Raw genomic sequence first — 20,835 nt, forward strand, 5'->3', positions numbered from 1 at the left:
GTTTGTCCGGATATGACTGTAGGAAACCAGAAATATCCGGTTGTGTTTTGGGTAACTCAATCCGAAATATTGCTACAGACTCTGTGTTTGTGTTTTCTGGATATTATCGATGGACTTATTGTTTTGAATGTTTTTATCAGGGAACATTTAATTTTCTGCTTGGAAACACTAATTGGTTCCACATGGAGACACCAGCTCTACACATTCGTATTTTCTAGGAAGAAAGCTAGAGGAACTGCGGCAAACAAACATGATCTTTCTGTTTGTATAGATGACATTTGATGCACTTGCCTAACGAAAAGACTTTGCTTTTCTTGAAACCATTTTTCTGTGATTTTATCAGTCCATTGCATACGAATTCCACACCTCTTTGTCCGTATATAACTGGATGAAACCGGAAATATCTGGTTTTGTTTTGGCTATCTCAATCCCAGATATTGTTACCGCCTCTGTGTTTGTGTATTCCTGATATTATCCACAGACTTTATTGTTTTGAATGTTTTTTATCAGGGAACATTTAATTTTCTGCTTGGAAACACTAATTGGTTCCACATGGAGACACCAGCTCTACACATTCGTATTTTCTAGGGAGAAAGCTAGAGGAACTGCGGCAAACAAACATGATATTTCTGTTTGTATAGATGACATTTGATGCACTTGCCTAACGAAAAGACTTTGCTTTTCTCCAAAACCGTTTTTAATGTGATTTTCTGGTCCATTGCATACGAATTCCACACCAGTTTGTCCGGATATGACTGGATGAAACCGGAAATATCTGGTTGATTTGTGCCTAACTCAATCCCAGATATTGTTACCGCCTCTGTGTTTGTTTATTCCTGATATTATCCATGGACTTTATTGTTTTGAATGTTTTTTTTCAGGAAACATTTAATTTTCTGCTTGGAAACACTAATTGTTTTCACATGGAGACACCAGCTCTACATATTCGTATTTTCTAGGGAGAAAGCTAGAGGAACTGCGACAAACAAACATGATCTTTCTGTTTGTATAGATGACATTTGATGCACTTGCCTAATGAAAAGACTTTGCTTTTCTCCAAAACGATTTTTACTGTTATTTTCTCGGTCCATTGCATACGAATTCCACACCAGTTTCTCCAGAAATGAGTGGATGAAAACGGAAATATCCGGTTGATTTTTGCCTAACTCAATCCCAGATATTGTTACCGCCTCTGTGTTTGTTTATTCCTGATATTATCCACAGACTTTATTGTTTTCAAAGTTTTTACCAGGGAACATTTAATTTTCTGCTTGGAAACACTAATTGGTTCCACATGGAGACACCAACTCTACACATTCGTATTTTCTAGGGAGAAACCTAGAGGAACTGCGGCAAACAAACATGATATTTCTGTTTGTATAGATGACATCTGATGCACTTGCCTAACGAAAAGACTTTGCCTTTCTCCAAAACCATTTGTACTGTGATTTTCTCGGTCCGTTGCATACGAATTCCAGACCAGTTTCTCCGATATGACTGGATGAAACCGGAAATATCCGGTTGATTTTTACCTAACTCAATCCCAGATATTGATACTGCCTCTGTGTTTGTGTATTCCAGATATTATCCACAGACTTTATTGTTTTGAATGTTTTTTATCAGGGAACATGTAATTTTCTGCTTGGAAACACTAATTGGTTCCACATGGAGACACCAGCTGTACACATTCGTATTTTCTAGGGAGAAAGCTACAGGAACTGCGGCAAACAAACATGATTTTTCTGTTTGTATAGATGACATTTGATGCACTTGCCTACCGAAAAGACTTTGCTTTTCTCCAAAACCATTTCTACTGTGATTTTCTCGGTCCATTGCATGCGAATTCCACACCAGTTTCTCCGGATATGACTGGATGAAACCGGAAATATCCAGTTGATTTTTGCCTAACTCAATCCCAGATATTGTTACCGCCTCTGTGTTTGTTTATTCCTGATATTATCCACGGACTTTATTGTTTTGAATGTTTTTTTTTTGGAATCATTTAATTCTCTGCTTGGAAACACTAATTGTTTCCACATGGAGACACCAGCTCTACACATTCATATTTTCTAGGAATAATGCTAGAGGAACTGCGGCAAACAAACATGATCTTTCTGTTTGTATAGATGACATTTGATGCACTTGCCTAACGAATAGACTTTGCTTTTCTCCAAAACCGTTTTTACTGTGATTTTCTGGTCCATTGCATACGAATTCCACACCAGTTTGTCCGGATATGACTGGATGAAACCGGAAATATCTGGTTGATTTGTGCCTAACTCAATCCCAGATATTGTTACCGCCTCTGTGTTTGTTTATTCCTGATATTATCCACAGACTTTATTGATTTGAATGTTTTTTTTCAGGAAACATTTAATTTTCTGCTTGGAAACACTAATTGTTTCCACATGGAGACACCAGCTCTACACATTCATATTTTCTAGGAATAATGCTAGAGGAACAGCGGCAAACAAACATGATCTTTCTGTTTGTATAGATGACATTTGATGCACTTGCCTACCGAAAAGACTTTGCTTTTCTCCAAAACCATTTTTACTGTGATTTTCTCGGTCCATTGCATACGAATTCCACACCAGTTTGTCCGGATATGACTGTAGGAAACCAGAAATATCCGGTTGTTTTTTGGGTAACTCAATCCGAAATATTGCTACAGACTCTGTGTTTGTGTTTTCTGGATATTATCGATGGACTTATTGTTTTGAATGTTTTTATCAGGGAACATTTAATTTTCTGCTTGGAAACACTAATTGTTTCCACATGGAGACACCAGCTCTACACATTCGTATTTTCTAGTACGAAAGATAGAGGAACTGCGGCAAACAAACATGAACTTTCTGTTTGTATAGATGACATTTGATGCACTTGCCTAACGGAAAGACTTTGCTTTTCTCCAAAACCATTTGTACTGTGATTTTCTCGGTCCATTGCATACGAATTTCACACCAGTTTCTCCGGATATGACTGGATGAAACCGGAAATATCCAGTTTTGTTTTGGCTAACTCAATCCCAGATATTGTTACTGCCTCTGTGTTTGTTTATTCCAGATATTATCCACAGACTTTATTGTTTTGAATGTTATTTATCAGGGAACATTTAATTTTCTGCTTGGAAACACTAATTGGTTCCACATGGAGACACCAGCTCTACACATTCGTATTTTCTAGGGAGAAAGCTAGAGGAACTGCGGCAAACAAACATGATCTTTCTGTTTGTATAGATGACATTTGATGCACTTGCCTAATGAAAAGACTTTGCCTTTCTCCAAAACCATTTGTACTGTGATTTTCTCGGTCCGTTGCATACGAATTCCAGACCAGTTTCTCCGAAATGACTGGATGAAACCGGAAATATCCGGTTGATTTTTACCAACTCAATCCCAGATATTGATACTGCCTCTGTGTTTGTGTATTCCAGATATTATCCACAGACTTTATTGTTTTGAATGTTTTTTATCAGGGAACATTTAATTTTCTGCTTGGAAACACTAATTGTTTCCACATGGAGACACCAGCTCTACACATTCGTATTTTCTAGTACGAAAGCTCGAGGAACTGCGGCAAACAAACATGATCTTTCTGTTTGTATAGATGACATTTGATGCACTTGCCTAACGAAAAGACTTTGCTTTTCTCCAAAACCATTTGTAATGTGATTTTCTTGGTCCATTGCATACGAATTCCACACCAGTTTGTCCGGATATGACTGGATGAAACCGGAAATATCCAGTTTTGTTTTGGCTAACTCAATCCCAGATATTGTTACTGCCTCTGTGTTTGTTTATTCCAGATATTATCCACAGACTTTATTGTTTTGAATGTTATTTATCAGGGAACATTTAATTTTCTGCTTGGAAACACTAATTGGTTCCACATGGAGACACCAGCTCTACACATTCAAATTTTCTAGGAAGAAAGCTAGAGGAACTGCGGCAAACAAACATGATCTTTCTGTTTGTATAGATGACATTTGATGCACTTGCCTAACGAAAAGACTTTGCTTTTCTCCAAAACCGTTTTTACTGTGATTTTCTGGTCCATTGCATACGAATTCCACACCAGTTTGTCCGGATATGACTGGATGAAACCGGAAATATCTGGTTGATTTTTGCCTAACTCAATCCCAGATATTGTTACCGCCTCTGTGTTTGTTTATTCCTGATATTATCCACGGACTTTATTGATTTGAATGTTTTTTTTCAGGAAACATTTAATTTTCTGCTTGGAAACACTAATTGTTTCCACATGGAGACACCAGCTCTACACATTCGTATTTTCTAGGAAGAAAGCTAGAGGAACTGCGGCAAACAAACATGATTTTTCTGTTTGTATAGATGACATTTGATGCACTTGCCTAATGAAAAGACTTTGCTTTTCTCCAAAACGATTTTTACTGTTATTTTCCCGGTCCACTGCATACCAATCCCAAACCAGTTTCTCCAGAAATGAGTGGATGAAAACGGAAATATCCGGTTGATTTTTGCCTAACTCAATCCCAGATATTGTTACCGCCTCTGTGTTTGTTTATTCCTGATATTATCCACGGACTTTATTGTTTTGAATGTTTTTTTTTTTTGGAAACATTTAATTCTCTGCTTGGAAACACTAATTGTTTCCACATGGAGACACCAGCTCTACACATTCATATTTTCTAGGAATAATGCTAGAGGAACAGCGGCAAACAAACATGATCTTTCTGTTTGTATAGATGACATTTGATGCACTTGCCTACCGAAAAGACTTTGTTTTTATCCAAAACCATTTGTACTGTGATTTTCTCGGTCCATTGCATACGAATTCCACACCAGTTTGTCCGGATATGACTGTAGGAAACCAGAAATATCCGGTTGTGTTTTGGGTAACTCAATCCGAAATATTGCTACAGACTCTGTGTTTGTGTTTTCTGGATATTATCGATGGACTTATTGTTTTGAATGTTTTTATCAGGGAACATTTAATTTTCTGCTTGGAAACACTAATTGTTTCCACATGGAGACACCAGCTCTACACATTCGTATTTTCTAGTACGAAAGATAGAGGAACTGCGGCAAACAAACATGATCTTTCTGTTTGTATAGATGACATTTGATGCACTTGCCTAACGGAAAGACTTTGCTTTTCTCCAAAACCATTTGTACTGTGATTTTCTCGGTCCATTGCATACGAATTTCACACCAGTTTCTCCGGATATGACTGGATGAAACCGGAAATATCTGGTTGATTTTTGCCTAACTCAATCCCAGATATTGTTACCGCCTCTGTGTTTGTTTATTCCAGATATTATCCACAGACTTTATTGTTTTGAATGTTATTTATCAGGGAACATTTAATTTTCTGCTTGGAAACACTAATTGGTTCCACATGGAGACACCAGCTCTACACATTCGTATTTTCTAGGGAGAAAGCTAGAGGAACTGCGGCAAACAAACATGATCTTTCTGTTTGTATAGATGACATTTGATGCACTTGCCTAATGAAAAGACTTTGCCTTTCTCCAAAACCATTTGTACTGTGATATTCTCGGTCCGTTGCATACGAATTCCAGACCAGTTTCTCCGAAATGACTGGATGAAACCGGAAATATCCGGTTGATTTTTACCTAACTCAATCCCAGATATTGATACTGCCTCTGTGTTTGTGTATTCCAGATATTATCCACAGACTTTATTGTTTTGAATGTTTTTTATCAGGGAACATTTAATTTTCTGCTTGGAAACACTAATTGTTTCCACATGGAGACACCAGCTCTACACATTCGTATTTTCTAGGGAGAAAGCTAGAGGAACTGCGACAAACAAACATGATCTTTTTGTTTGTATAGATGACATTTGATGCACTTGCCTACCGAAAAGACTTTGCTTTTCTCCAAAACCATTTCTACTGTGATTTTCTCGGTCCATTGCATACGAATTACACACCAGTTTCTCCGGATATGACTGGATGAAACCGGAAATATCCAGTTGATTTTTGCCTTCTCAATCCCAGATATTGTTACCGCCTCTGTGTTTGTTTATTCCTGATATTATCCACGGACTTTATTGTTTTGAATGTTTTTTTTTTTTTGGAAACATTTAATTCTCTGCTTGGAAACACTAATTGTTTCCACATGGAGACACCAGCTCTACACATTCGTATTTTGTAGTACGAAAGCTAGAGGAACTGCGGCAAACAAACATGATCTTTCTGTTTGTATAGATGACATTTGATGCACTTGCCTAACGAAAAGACTTTGCTTTTCTCCAAAACCATTTGTACTGTGATTTTCTCGGTCCATTGCATACGAATTTCACACCAGTTTCTCCGGATATGACTGGATGAAACTGGAAATATCCAGTTTTGTTTTGGCTAACTCAATCCCAGATATTGTTACTGCCTCTGTGTTTGTTTATTCCAGATATTATCCACAGACTTTATTGTTTTGAATGTTTTTATCAGGGAACATTTAATTTTCTGCTTGGAAACACTAATTGGTTCCACATGGAGACACCAGCTCTACACATTCGTATTTTCTAGGAAGAAAGCTAGAGGAACTGCGGCAAACAAACATGATCTTTCTGTTTGTATAGATGACATTTGATGCACTTGCCTAACGAAAAGACTTTGCTTTTCTTGAAACCATTTTTCTGTGATTTTATCAGTCCATTGCATACGAATTCCACACCTCTTTGTCCGTATATAACTGGATGAAACCGGAAATATCTGGTTTTGTTTTGGCTATCTCAATCCCAGATATTGTTACCGCCTCTGTGTTTGTGTATTCCTGATATTATCCACAGACTTTATTGTTTTGAATGTTTTTATTAGGGAACATTTAATTTTCTGCTTGGAAACACTAATTGGTTCCACATGGAGACACCAGCTCTACACATTCGTATTTTCTAGGGAGAAAGCTAGAGGAACTGCGGCAAACAAACATGATCTTTCTGTTTGTATAGATGACATTTGATGCACTTGCCTAACGGAAAGACTTTGCTTTTCTCCAAAACCGTTTTTAATGTGATTTTCTGGTCCATTGCATATGAATTCCACACCAGTTTGTCCGGATATGACTGGATGAAACCGGAAATATCTGGTTGATTTGTGCCTAACTCAATCCCAGATATTGTTACCGCCTCTGTGTTTGTTTATTCCTGATATTATCCATGCACTTTATTGTTTTGAATGTTTTTTTTCAGGAAACATTTAATTTTCTGCTTGGAAACACTAATTGTTTTCACATGGAGACACCAGCTCTACACATTCGTATTTTCTAGGGAGAAAGCTAGAGGAACTGCTACAAACAAACATGATCTTTCTGTTTGTATAGATGACATTTGATGCACTTGCCTAATGAAAAGACTTTGCTTTTCTCCAAAACGATTTTTACTGTTATTTTCTCGGTCCATTGCATACGAATTTCACACCAGTTTCTCCAGAAATGAGTGGATGAAAACGGAAATATCCGGTTGATTTTTGCCTAACTCAATCCCAGATATTGTTACCGCCTCTGTGTTTGTTTATTCCTGATATTATCCACAGACTTTATTGTTTTGAATGTTTTTATTAGGGAACATTTAATTTTCTGCTTGGAAACACTAATTGGTTCCACATGGAGACACCAGCTCTACACATTCGTATTTTCTAGGGAGAAAGCTAGAGGAACTGCGGCAAACAAACATGATCTTTCTGTTTGTATAGATGACATTTGATGCACTTGCCCAACGAAAAGACTTTGCCTTTCTCCAAAACCATTTGTACTGTGATTTTTCGGTCCTTGCATACGAATTCCAGACCTGTTTCTCCGAAATGACTGGATGAAACCGGAAATATCCGGTTGATTTTTACCTAAGTCAATCCCAGATATTGATACTGCCTCTGTGTTTGTGTATTCCTGATATTATCCACGGACTTTATTGATTTGAATGTTTTTTTTCAGGAAACATTTAATTTTCTGCTTGGAAACACTAATTGTTTCCACATGGAGACACCAGCTCTACACATTCGTATTTTCTAGGAAGAAAGCTAGAGGAACTGCGGCAAACAAACATGATTTTTCTGTTTGTATAGATGACATTTGATGCACTTGCCTAATGAAAAGACTTTGCTTTTCTCCAAAACGATTTTTACTGTTATTTTCCCGGTCCATTGCATACCAATCCCACACCAGTTTCTCCAGAAATGAGTGGATGAAAACGGAAATATCCGGTTGATTTTTGCCTAACTCAATCCCAGATATTGTTACCGCCTCTGTGTTTGTTTATTCCTGATATTATCCACGGACTTTATTGTTTTGAATGTTTTTTTTTTGGAAACATTTAATTCTCTGCTTGGAAACACTAATTGTTTCCACATGGAGACACCAGCTCTACACATTCATATTTTCTAGGAATAATGCTAGAGGAACAGCGGCAAACAAACATGATCTTTCTGTTTGTATAGATGACATTTGATGCACTTGCCTACCGAAAAGACTTTGCTTTTATCCAAAACCATTTGTACTGTGATTTTCTCGGTCCATTGCATACGAATTCCACACCAGTTTGTCCGGATATGACTGTAGGAAACCAGTAATATCCGGTTGTGTTTTGGGTAACTCAATCCGAAATATTGCTACAGACTCTGTGTTTGTGTTTTCTGGATATTATCGATGGACTTATTGTTTTGAATGTTTTTATCAGGGAACATTTAATTTTCTGCTTGGAAACACTAATTGTTTCCACATGGAGACACCAGCTCTACACATTCGTATTTTCTAGTACGAAAGATAGAGGAACTGCGGCAAACAAACATGATCTTTCTGTTTGTATAGATGACATTTGATGCACTTGCCTAACGGAAAGACTTTGCTTTTCTCCAAAACCATTTGTACTGTGATTTTCTCGGTCCATTGCATACGAATTTCACACCAGTTTCTCCGGATATGACTGGATGAAACCGGAAATATCCAGTTTTGTTTTGGCTAACTCAATCCCAGATATTGTTACTGCCTCTGTGTTTGTTTATTCCAGATATTATCCACAGACTTTATTGTTTTGAATGTTATTTATCAGGGAACATTTAATTTTCTGCTTGGAAACACTAATTGGTTCCACATGGAGACACCAGCTCTACACATTCGTATTTTCTAGGGAGAAAGCTAGAGGAACTGCGGCAAACAAACATGATCTTTCTGTTTGTATAGATGACATTTGATGCACTTGCCTAACGAAAAGACTTTGCTTTTCTTGAAACCATTTTTCTGTGATTTTATCAGTCCATTGCATACGAATTCCACACCTCTTTGTCCGTATATAACTGGATCAAACCGGAAATATCTGGTTTTGTTTTGGCTATCTCAATCCCAGATATTGTTACCGCCTCTGTGTTTGTGTATTCCTGATATTATCCACAGACTTTATTGTTTTGAATGTTTTTATCAGGGAACATTTAATTTTCTGCTTGGAAACACTAATTGGTTCCACATGGAGACACCAGCTGTACACATTCGTATTTTCTAGGGAGAAAGCTACAGGAACTGCGGCAAACAAACATGATTTTTCTGTTTGTATAGATGACATTTGATGCACTTGCCTACCGAAAAGACTTTGCTTTTCTCCAAAACCATTTCTACTGTGATTTTCTCGGTCCATTGCATACGAATTCCACACCAGTTTGTCCGGATATGACTGTAGGAAACCAGAAATATCCGGTTGTGTTTTGGGTAACTCAATCCGAAATATTGCTACAGACTCTGTGTTTGTGTTTTCTGGATATTATCGATGGACTTATTGTTTTGAATGTTTTTATCAGGGAACATTTAATTTTCTGCTTGGAAACACTAATTGTTTCCACATGGAGACACCAGCTCTACACATTCGTATTTTGTAGTACGAAAGCTAGAGGAACTGCGGCAAACAAACATGATCTTTCTGTTTGTATAGATGACATTTGATGCACTTGCCTAACGAAAAGACTTTGCTTTTCTCCAAAACCATTTGTACTGTGATTTTCTCGGTCCATTGCATACGAATTTCACACCAGTTTCTCCGGATATGACTGGATGAAACCGGAAATATCCAGTTTTGTTTTGGCTAACTCAATCCCAGATATTGTTACTGCCTCTGTGTTTGTTTATTCCAGATATTATCCACAGACTTTATTGTTTTGAATGTTATTTATCAGGGAACATTTAATTTTCTGCTTGGAAACACTAATTGGTTCCACATGGAGACACCAGCTCTACACATTCGTATTTTCTAGGAAGAAAGCTAGAGGAACTGTGGCAAACAAACATGATCTTTCTGTTTGTATAGATGACATTTGATGCACTTGCCCAACGAAAAGACTTTGCCTTTCTCCAAAACCATTTGTACTGTGATTTTTCGGTCCATTGCATACGAATTCAAGACCAGTTTCTCCGAAATGACTGGATGAAACCGGAAATATCCGGTTGATTTTTACCTAACTCAATCCCAGATATTGATACTGCCTCTGTGTTTGTGTATTCCAGATATTATCCACAGACTTTATTGTTTTGAATGTTTTTTATCAGGGAACATTTAATTTTCTGCTTGGAAACACTAATTCTTTCCACATGGAGACACCAGCTCTACACATTCGTATTTTCTAGGGAGAAAGCTACAGGAACTGCGACAAACAAACATGATATTTCTGTTTGTATAGATGACATTTGATGCACTTGCCTAACGAAAAGACTTTGCTTTTCTCCAAAACCATTTCTACTGTGATTTTCTCGGTCCATTGCATACGAATTCCACACCAGTTTCTCCGGATATGACTGGATGAAACCGGAAATATCCAGTTGATTTTTGCCTAACTCAATCCCAGATATTGTTACCGCCTCTGTGTTTGTTTATTCCTGATATTATCCACGGACTTTATTGTTTTGAATGTTTTTTTTTGGAAACATTTAATTCTCTGCTTGGAAACACTAATTGTTTCCACATGGAGACACCAGCTCTACACATTCATATTTTCTAGGAATAATGCTAGAGGAACAGCGGCAAACAAACATGATCTTTCTGTTTGTATAGATGACATTTGATGCACTTGCCTAACGAAAAGACTTTGCTTTTCTCCAAAACCATTTGTACTCGATTTTCTCGGTCCATTGCATACGAATTCCACACCAGTTTGTCCGGATATGACTGTAGGAAACCAGTAATATCTGGTTGTGTTTTGGGTAACTCAATCCGAAATATTGCTACACTCTGTGTTTGTGTTTTCTGGATATTATCGATGGACTTATTGTTTTGAAAGTTTTTATCAGGGAACATTTAATTTTCTGCTTGGAAACACTAATTGTTTCCACATGGAGACACCAGCTCTACACATTCGTATTTTCTAGTACGAAAGCTAGAGGAACTGCGGCAAACAAACATGATATTTCTGTTTGTATAGATGACATTTGATGCACTTGCCTAACGAAAAGACTTTGCTTTTCTCCAAAACCATTTGTACTGTGATTTTCTCGGTCCATTGCATACGAATTTCACAACAGTTTCTCCGGATATGACTGGATGAAACCGGAAATATCCAGTTTTGTTTTGGCTAACTCAATCCCAGATATTGTTACTGCCTCTGTGTTTGTTTATTCCAGATATTATCCACAGACTTTATTGTTTTGAATGTTATTTATCAGGGAACATTTAATTTTCTGCTTGGAAACACTAATTGGTTCCACATGGAGACACCAGCTCTACACATTCGTATTTTCTAGGAAGAAAGCTAGAGGAACTGCGGCAAACAAACATGATCTTTCTGTTTGTATAGATGACATTTGATGCACTTGCCCAACGAAAAGACTTTGCCTTTCTCCAAAACCATTTGTACTGTGATTTTTCGGTCCGTTGCATACGAATTCCAGACCAGTTTCTCCGAAATGACTGGATGAAACCGGAAATATCCGGTTGATTTTTACCTAAGTCAATCCCAGATATTGATACTGCCTCTGTGTTTGTGTATTCCAGATATTATCCACAGACTTTATTGTTTTGAATGTTTTTTATCAGGGAACATTTAATTTTCTGCTTGGAAACACTAATTCTTTCCACATGGAGACACCAGCTCTACACATTCGTATTTTCTAGGGAGAAAGCTACAGGAACTGCGACAAACAAACATGATATTTCTGTTTGTATAGATGACATTTGATGCACTTGCCTAACGAAAAGACTTTGCTTTTCTCCAAAACCATTTCTACTGTGATTTTCTCGGTCCATTGCATACGAATTCCACACCAGTTTCTCCGGATATGACTGGATGAAACCGGAAATATCCAGTTGATTTTTGCCTAACTCAATCCCAGATATTGTTACCGCCTCTGTGTTTGTTTATTCCTGATATTATCCACGGACTTTATTGTTTTGAATGTTTTTTTTTGGAAACATTTAATTCTCTGCTTGGAAACACTAATTGTTTCCACATGGAGACACCAGCTCTACACATTCATATTTTCTAGGAATAATGCTAGAGGAACAGCGGCAAACAAACATGATCTTTCTGTTTGTATAGATGACATTTGATGCACTTGCCTAACGAAAAGACTTTGCTTTTCTCCAAAACCATTTGTACTCGATTTTCTCGGTCCATTGCATACGAATTCCACACCAGTTTGTCCGGATATGACTGTAGGAAACCAGTAATATCCGGTTGTGTTTTGGGTAACTCAATCCGAAATATTGCTACAGACTCTGCGTTTGTGTTTTCTGGATATTATCGATGGACTTATTGTTTTGAATGTTTTTATCAGGGAACATTTAATTTTCTGCTTGGAAACACTAATTGTTTCCACATGGAGACACCAGCTCTACACATTCGTATTATCTAGTAGGAAAGATAGAGGAACTGCGGCAAACAAACATGATCTTTCTGTTTGTATAGATGACATTTGATGCACTTGCCTAACGGAAAGACTTTGCTTTTCTCCAAAACCATTTGTACTGTGATTTTCTCGGTCCATTGCATACGAATTTCACACCAGTTTCTCCGGATATGACTGGATGAAACCGGAAATATCCAGTTTTGTTTTGGCTAACTCAATCCCAGATATTGTTACTGCCTCTGTGTTTGTTTATTCCAGATATTATCCACAGACTTTATTGTTTTGAATGTTATTTATCAGGGAACATTTAATTTTCTGCTTGGAAACACTAATTGGTTCCACATGGAGACACCAGCTCTACACATTCGTATTTTCTAGGGAGAAAGCTAGAGGAACTGCGGCAAACAAACATGATCTTTCTGTTTGTATAGATGACATTTGATGCACTTGCCTAACGAAAAGACTTTGCTTTTCTTGAAACCATTTTTCTGTGATTTTATCAGTCCATTGCATACGAATTCCACACCTCTTTGTCCGTGTATAACTGGATGAAACCGGAAATATCTGGTTTTGTTTTGGCTATCTCAATCCCAGATATTGTTACCGCCTCTGTGTTTGTGTATTCCTGATATTATCCACAGACTTTATTGTTTTGAATGTTTTTATTAGGGAACATTTAATTTTCTGCTTGGAAACACTAATTGGTTCCACATGGAGACACCAGCTCTACACATTCGTATTTTCTAGGGAGAAAGCTAGAGGAACTGCGGCAAACAAACATGATATTTCTGTTTGTATAGATGACATTTGATGCACTTGCCTAACGAAAAGACTTTGCTTTTCTCCAAAACCGTTTTTAATGTGATTTTCTGGTCCATTGCATATGAATTCCACACCAGTTTGTCCGGATATGACTGGATGAAACCGGAAATATCTGGTTGATTTGTGCCTAACTCAATCCCAGATATTGTTACCGCCTCTGTGTTTGTTTATTCCTGATATTATCCATGCACTTTATTGTTTTGAATGTTTTTTTTCAGGAAACATTTAATTTTCTGCTTGGAAACACTAATTGTTTTCACATGGAGACACCAGCTCTACACATTCGTATTTTCTAGGGAGAAAGCTAGAGGAACTGCGACAAACAAACATGATCTTTCTGTTTGTATAGATGACATTTGATGCACTTGCCTAATGAAAAGACTTTGCTTTTCTCCAAAACGATTTTTACTGTTATTTTCTCGGTCCATTGCATACGAATTCCACACCAGTTTCTCCAGAAATGAGTGGATGAAAACGGAAATATCCGGTTGATTTTTGCCTAACTCAATCCCAGATATTGTTACCGCCTCTGTGTTTGTTTATTCCTGATATTATCCACAGACTTTATTGTTTTCAATGTTTTTACCAGGGAACATTTAATTTTCTGCTTGGAAACACTAATTGGTTCCACATGGAGACACCAGCTCTACACATTCGTATTTTCTAGGGAGAAACCTAGAGGAACTGCGGCAAACAAACATGATCTTTCTGTTTGTATAGATGACATTTGATGCACTTGCCTAACGAAAAGACTTTGCCTTTCTCCAAAACCATTTGTACTGTGATTTTCTCGGTCCGTTGCATACGAATTCCAGACCAGTTTCTCCGATATGACTGGATGAAACCGGAAATATCCGGTTGATTTTTACCTAACTCAATCCCAGATATTGATACTGCTTCTGTGTGTGTGTATTCCAGATATTATCCACAGACTTTATTGTTTTGAATGTTTTTTATCAGGGAACATTTAATTTTCTGCTTGGAAACACTAATTGGTTCCACATGGAGACACCAGCTCTACACATTCGTATTTTCTAGGGAGAAAGCTAGAGGAACTGCGGCAAACAAACATGATCTTTCTGTTTGTATAGATGACATTTGATGCACTTGCCTAACGAAAAGACTTTGCTTTTCTTGAAACCATTTTTCTGTGATTTTATCAGTCCATTGCATACGAATTCCACACCTCTTTGTCCGTATATAACTGGATCAAACCGGAAATATCTGGTTTTGTTTTGGCTATCTCAATCCCAGATATTGTTACCGCCTCTGTGTTTGTGTATTCCTGATATTATCCACAGACTTTATTGTTTTGAATGTTTTTATTAGGGAACATTTAATTTTCTGCTTGGAAACACTAATTGGTTCCACATGGAGACACCAGCTCTACACATTCGTATTTTCTAGGGAGAAAGCTAGAGGAACTGCGGCAAACAAACATGATATTTCTGTTTGTATAGATGACATTTGATGCACTTGCCTAACGAAAAGACTTTGCTTTTCTCCAAAACCGTTTTTAATGTGATTTTCTGGTCCATTGCATATGAATTCCACACCAGTTTGTCCGGATATGACTGGATGAAACCGGAAATATCTGGTTGATTTGTGCCTAACTCAATCCCAGATATTGTTACCGCCTCTGTGTTTGTTTATTCCTGATATTATCCATGCACTTTATTGTTTTGAATGTTTTTTTTCAGGAAACATTTAATTTTCTGCTTGGAAACACTAATTGTTTTCACATGGAGACACCAGCTCTACACATTCGTATTTTCTAGGGAGAAAGCTAGAGGAACTGCGACAAACAAACATGATCTTTCTGTTTGTATAGATGACATTTGATGCACTTGCCTAACGAAAAGACTTTGCCTTTCTCCAAAACCATTTGTACTGTGATTTTCTCGGTCCGTTGCATACGAATTCCAGACCAGTTTCTCCGATATGACTGGATGAAACCGGAAATATCCGGTTGATTTTTACCTAACTCAATCCCAGATATTGATACTGCCTCTGTGTTTGTGTATTCCAGATATTATCCACAGACTTTATTGTTTTGAATGTTTTTTATCAGGGAACATTTAATTTTCTGCTTGGAAACACTAATTGGTTCCACATGGAGACACCAGCTGTACACATTCGTATTTTCTAGGGAGAAAGCTACAGGAACTGCGGCAAACAAACATGATTTTTCTGTTTGTATAGATGACATTTGATGCACTTGCCTACCGAAAAGACTTTGCTTTTCTCCAAAACCATTTCTACTGTGATTTTCTCGGTCCATTGCATGCGAATTCCACACCAGTTTCTCCGGATATGACTGGATGAAACCGGAAATATCCAGTTGATTTTTGCCTAACTCAATCCCAGATATTGTTACCGCCTCTGTGTTTGTTTATTCCTGATATTATCCACGGACTTTATTGTTTTGAATGTTTTTTTTTTGGAAATATTTAATTCTCTGCTTGGAAACACTAATTGTTTCCACATGGAGACACCAGCTCTACACATTCATATTTTCTAGGAATAATGCTAGAGGAGCAGCGGCAAACAAACATGATATTTCTGTTTGTATAGATGACATTTGATGCACTTGCCTAACGAAAAGACTTTGCTTTTCTCCAAAACCATTTCTACTGTGATTTTCTCGGTCCATTGCATACGAATTCCACACCAGTTTGTCCGGATATGACTGTAGGAAACCAGAAATATCCGGTTGTGTTTTGGGTAACTCAATCCGAAATATTGCTACAGACTCTGTGTTTGTGTTTTCTGGATATTATCGATGGACTTATTGTTTTGAATATTTTTATCAGGGAACATTTAATTTTCTGCTTGGAAACACTAATTGTTTCCACATGGAGACACCAGCTCTACACATTCGTATTTTCTAGTACGAAAGCTAGAGGAACTGCGGCAAACAAACATGATCTTTCTGTTTGTATAGATGACATTTGATGCACTTGCCTAACGGAAAGACTTTGCTTTTCTCCAAAACCATTTGTACTGTGATTTTCTCGGTCCATTGCATACGAATTTCACACCAGTTTCTCCGGATATGACTGGATGAAACCGGAAATATCCAGTTTTGTTTTGGCTAACTCAATCCCAGATATTGTTACTGCCTCTGTGTTTGTTTATTCCAGATATTATCCACAGACTTTATTGTTTTGAATGTTATTTATCAGGGAACATTTAATTTTCTGCTTGGAAACACTAATTGGTTCCACATGGAGACACCAGCTCTACACATTCGTATTTTCTAGGAAGAAAGTAGAGGAACTGTGGCAAACAAACATGATCTTTCTGTTTGTATAGATGACATTTGATGCACTTGCCCAACGAAAAGACTTTGCCTTTCTCCAAAACCATTTGTACTGTGATTTTTCGGTCCGTTGCATACGAATTCCAGACCAGTTTCTACGAAATGACTGGATGAAACCGGAAATATCCGGTTGATTTTTACCTAAGTCAATCCCAGATATTGATACTGCCTCTGTGTTTGTGTATTCCAGATATTATCCACAGACTTTATTGTTTTGAATGTTTTTTATCAGGGAACATTTAATTTTCTGCTTGGAAACACTAATTCTTTCCACATGGAGACACCAGCTCTACACATTCGTATTTTCTAGGGAGAAAGCTACAGGAACTGCGACAAACAAACATGATATTTCTGTTTGTATAGATGACATTTGATGCACTTGCCTAACGAAAAGACTTTGCTTTTCTCCAAAACCATTTCTACTGTGATTTTCTCGGTCCATTGCATACGAATTCCACACCAGTTTCTCCGGATATGACTGGATGAAACCGGAAATATCCAGTTGATTTTTGCCTAACTCAATCCCAGATATTGTTACCGCCTCTGTGTTTGTTTATTCCTGATATTATCCACGGACTTTATTGTTTTGAATGTTTTTTTTTGGAAACATTTAATTCTCTGCTTGGAAACACTAATTGTTTCCACATGGAGACACCAGCTCTACACATTCATATTTTCTAGGAATAATGCTAGAGGAACAGCGGAAAACAAACATGATCTTTCTGTTTGTATAGATGACATTTGATGCACTTGCCTAACGAAAAGACTTTGCTTTTCTCCAAAACCATTTGTACTCGATTTTCTCCGTCCATTGCATACGAATTCCACACCAGTTTGTCCGGATATGACTGTAGGAAACCAGTAATATCTGGTTGTGTTTTGGGTAACTCAATCCGAAATATTGCTACACTCTGTGTTTGTGTTTTCTGGATATTATCGATGGACTTATTGTTTTGAAAGTTTTTATCAGGGAACATTTAATTTTCTGCTTGGAAACACTAATTGTTTCCACATGGAGACACCAGCTCTACACATTCGTATTTTCTAGGGAGAAAGCTAGAGGAACTGCGGCAAACAAACATGATATTTCTGTTTGTATAGATGACATTTGATGCACTTGCCTAACGAAAAGACTTTGCTTTTCTCCAAAACCATTTGTACTGTGATTTTCTCGGTCCATTGCATACGAATTTCACACCAGTTTCTCCGGATATGACTGGATGAAACCGGAAATATCCAGTTTTGTTTTGGCTAACACAATCCCAGATATTGTTACTGCCTCTGTGTTTGTTTATTCCAGATATTATCCACAGACTTTATTGTTTTGAATGTTATTTATCAGGGAACATTTAATTTTCTGCTTGGAAACACTAATTGGTTCCACATGGAGACACCAGCTCTACACATTCGTATTTTCTAGGAAGAAAGCTAGAGGAACTGCGGCAAACAAACATGATCTTTCTGTTTGTATAGATGACATTTGATGCACTTGCCCAACGAAAAGACTTTGCCTTTCTCCAAAACCATTTGTACTGTGATTGTTCGGTCCGTTGCATACGAATTCCAGACCAGTTTCTCCGAAATGACTGGATGAAACCGGAAATATCCGGTTGATTTTTACCTAAGTCAATCCCAGATATTGATACTGCCTCTGTGTTTGTGTATTCCAGATATTATCCACAGACTTTATTGTTTTGAATGTTTTTTATCAGGGAACATTTAATTTTCTGCTTGGAAACACTAATTCTTTCCACATGGAGACACCAGCTCTACACATTCGTATTTTCTAGGGAGAAAGATACAGGAACTGCGACAAACAAACATGATATTTCTGTTTGTATAGATGACATTTGATGCACTTGCCTAACGAAAAGACTTTGCTTTTCTCCAAAACCATTTCTACTGTGATTTTCTCGGTCCATTGCATACGAATTCCACACCAGTTTCTCCGGATATGACTGGATGAAACCGGAAATATCCAGTTGATTTTTGCCTAACTCAATCCCAGATATTGTTATCGCCTCTGTGTTTGTTTATTCCTGATATTATCCACGGACTTTATTGTTTTGAATGTTTTTTTTTGGAAACATTTAATTCTCTGCTTGGAAACACTAATTGTTTCCACATGGAGACACCAGCTCTACACATTCATATTTTCTAGGAATAATGCTAGAGGAACAGCGGCAAACAAACATGATCTTTCTGTTTGTATAGATGACATTTGATGCACTTGCCTAACGAAAAGACTTTGCTTTTCTCCAAAACCATTTGTACTCGATTTTCTCGGTCCATTGCATACGAATTCCACACCAGTTTGTCCGGATATGACTGTAGGAAACCAGTAATATCCGGTTGTGTTTTGGGTAACTCAATCCGAAATATTGCTACAGACTCTGTGTTTGTGTTTTCTGGATATTATCGATGGACTTATTGTTTTGAATGTTTTTATCAGGGAACATTTAATTTTCTGCTTGGAAACACTAATTGTTTCCACATGGAGACACCAGCTCTACACATTCGTATTTTCTAGTAGGAAAGATAGAGGAACTGCGGCAAACAAACATGATCTTTCTGTTTGTATAGATGACATTTGATGCACTTGCCTAACGGAAAGACTTTGCTTTTCTCCAAAACCATTTGTACTGTGATTTTCTCGGTCCATTGCATACGAATTTCACACCAGTTTCTCCGGATATGACTGGATGAAACCGGAAATATCCAGTTTTGTTTTGGCTAACTCAATCCCAGATATTGTTACTGCCTCTGTGTTTGTTTATTCCAGATATTATCCACAGACTTTATTGTTTTGAATGTTATTTATCAGGGAACATTTAATTTTCTGCTTGGAAACACTAATTGGTTCCACATGGAGACACCAGCTCTACACATTCGTATTTTCTAGGGAGAAAGCTAGAGGAACTGCGGCAAACAAACATGATCTTTCTGTTTGTATAGATGACATTTGATGCACTTGCCTAACGAAAAGACTTTGCTTTTCTTGAAACCATTTTTCTGTGATTTTATCAGTCCATTGCATACGAATTCCACACCTCTTTGTCCGTATATAACTGGATGAAACCGGAAATATCTGGTTTTGTTTTGGCTATCTCAATCCCAGATATTGTTACCGCCTCTGTGTTTGTGTATTCCTGATATTATCCACAGACTTTATTGTTTTGAATGTTTTTATTAGGGAACATTTAATTTTCTGCTTGGAAACACTAATTGGTTCCACATGGAGACACCAGCTCTACACATTCGTATTTTCTAGGGAGAAAGCTAGAGGAACTGCGGCAAACAAACATGATATTTCTGTTTGTATAGATGACATTTGATGCACTTGCCTAACGAAAAGACTTTGCTTTTCTCCAAAACCGTTTTTAATGTGATTTTCTGGTCCATTGCATATGAATTCCACACCAGTTTGTCCGGATATGACTGGATGAAACCGGAAATATCTGGTTGATTTGTGCCTAACTCAATCCCAGATATTGTTACCGCCTCTGTGTTTGTTTATTCCTGATATTATCCATGCACTTTATTGTTTTGAATGTTTTTTTTCAGGAAACATTTAATTTTCTGCTTGGAAACACTAATTGTTTTCACATGGAGACACCAGCTCTACACATTCGTATTTTCTAGGGAGAAAGCTAGAGGAACTGCGACAAACAAACATGATCTTTCTGTTTGTATAGATGACATTTGATGCACTTGCCTAATGAAAAGACTTTGCTTTTCTCCAAAACGATTTTTACTGTTATTTTCTCGGTCCATTGCATACGAATTCCACACCAGTTTCTCCAGAAATGAGTGGATGAAAACGGAAATATCCGGTTGATTTTTGCCTAACTCAATCCCAGATATTGTTACC

The sequence above is a fragment of the Lepus europaeus genome, chromosome 23 (assembly GCF_033115175.1).
Source record: "Lepus europaeus isolate LE1 chromosome 23, mLepTim1.pri, whole genome shotgun sequence".
In the NCBI taxonomy this organism is placed as follows: domain Eukaryota; kingdom Metazoa; phylum Chordata; class Mammalia; order Lagomorpha; family Leporidae; genus Lepus; species Lepus europaeus.